This window comes from Tamandua tetradactyla, chromosome X, assembly GCF_023851605.1.
Source record: "Tamandua tetradactyla isolate mTamTet1 chromosome X, mTamTet1.pri, whole genome shotgun sequence".
Lineage (NCBI taxonomy): Eukaryota > Metazoa > Chordata > Mammalia > Pilosa > Myrmecophagidae > Tamandua > Tamandua tetradactyla.
The window spans coordinates 88317407-88319526 of NC_135353.1; the positions used below are offsets into that span (position 1 = coordinate 88317407).

Here is a 2120-nt window from a genome sequence, read left to right on the forward strand (position 1 = left end):
ATATGTACCAATTTATACCTCACAACTGGTATTGGTTTGTACCCATTTCCTCAGCTCTTTCTCTAACCATTACACCTCCTGAAAAATTTACTGGTGATTGTATTGGACAATGGTTTCTTATAACTTACATCAAAAGCACAAGCAATAAAAAAGAGAAAAAAGATAAATGAGACTTCATAAAAATTAAAACTTTTGTGTATCAAAGGGCTTTATTATGAAAGCAAAAATATAATCCACAGAATGGAAGAAAATATATGCAAAGCATATATCAGATAAAGGTTTAATGTACAGCATATATAAAGTGCTCCTACAACTCAACAACAGAAACACAACTCAGTTTAAAAATATGCAAAGGGGCCACGGAAGCGAACCTCCTCCTGTGGAGGAACGTTGGCGGCTCCAGCGGGAACTGACCGAATTCACGGAGAGCTGCTGCTGGACGCTGGAGGAGGTGACAGCGTCACTGGGCAGGATCCTGGATTGGCTGGACCTAGGGAAGAAGAAGAGGCGCCAGATGATGAAGTTGTGATATGACCTTATGATTCCAATAATCACATGACTAAATCACCTTTAACAAAGCATATGGTATCGTGTAAATTGAGGGAACTGGGCTGCACCAAAAAAGAACAGGGTGAAATGTATAATCCTGAATTTTTCTATGAGAATGTGAAGACGCCTTCATTTACTTTGAACAGATAAGGACTCACAATTCCAGATAATTAAACAAGCTAGAACTTCAATTGGAAAAGATGGTGATTGCTATAATCAAATGATTTATTCTTCCTTACCTGGTGAAGTTCCTCTAAATCACAAATGGTTTGTAATCTAATCCAAGCTGACCATCGTGCCATCTATAACTTTGTAATTGAGTAGACAAAGAAAAAGTGTTCCAATTCTCAAATCATTGAAAATGACAGGGACCTCTTTGTAGACTAGGATGCAGAAGTCAATCAAGATAATAGCCAGAAATGTTCAAAATCTTACCTTGAAATCCTGGCAGAAGTGAGAGATTATAAAAGAAGATGCCTGCCCTATAGAGAATAAAATGTTTATATAACCAAAAATCATATATTGAGGTAATCTGAGATATGATCAATGTACACATGGAAGAATTCAGTAGTCATTCGCAGGAAGAGCAGGAAAAAACTGAGGATGATGCTGAAAAGAAAGAAGAAAGGTGATTAGCTTCAGTAGATTCATGACAGATTGCAGGAGCTATTTAGACACTGAGTGTTCACAACATAGAAGGGATTGGAGTAGAAGCCCACACAAATGAAAGAAAAGTAAAGATAAGGATAAAAGCTGGGACTCAAGAAGAAAGAGAGAGGGGGATAGGGAAAGACATCATAGTCATAAAGAAGTAAACAAAAAATGTAAATGAAGTATTTGTGCATGTATTAATTATGCCATGAAAACAAGTATGCTGATATTTTCATTGCAATTGCTTTGAGTAGGGGAATGTATTTTTTTGGCCTGTTAGTGCTCAGATCATTATTTTTTAACAAATACTTAGCGCCTAAAAAAATGTGCAAAGGACTTGAATAGATATTCTCCAAAGATAAAAAAAAATGGCCAAAACCACATGAAAAATGCACATCATTAACTATTAGGGAAATGTAAATCAAAGACACAATGAGATACTATTTCACAACCACTAGAATGGCTACTATTATAAAAATTAAAATAACAGGTGTTCATGAGAATGTGGAGAAATAGAACCATCATACATTGTTGCTGGGAATGCAAAATGTTACAGACACTTTGAAAATTAGTTGGTGGTTCCTCAAAAAGCTAAGTATAGTATTACCATATGATCCAACAACCCCACTTTTAGTTATATTTACACCAAATAATTGGAAGCAGAGACTTGAATAGGTATCTGCACACTAATGATCACATGTATTATTCACAATTTCTAAATGGTGAAAGCAAACCCAGGTGATCAACAGAACAGAAAAATGAAATATGGTATATTAATATAATGTGATATTATTCAGTTGTTAAAAAGAATGATGAATTTTAAAGATGTGATGTTGAGTAAAATAAAGGAAATAAAAAGGACAAAATGACCATGGTCTCAGTTATATGAAATAATTTGAATAGGCATAAATTCAGAAAAT

At 34.7% G+C, this 2120-nt stretch overlaps 1 pseudogene; it reads left to right on the plus strand.

Moving 5' to 3' along the window:
- Positions 1-346: 346 nt before the first annotated feature.
- On the plus strand, positions 347-1381 carry LOC143671918 (U11/U12 small nuclear ribonucleoprotein 48 kDa protein pseudogene; annotated as a pseudogene).
- Positions 1382-2120: the final 739 nt, after the last annotated feature.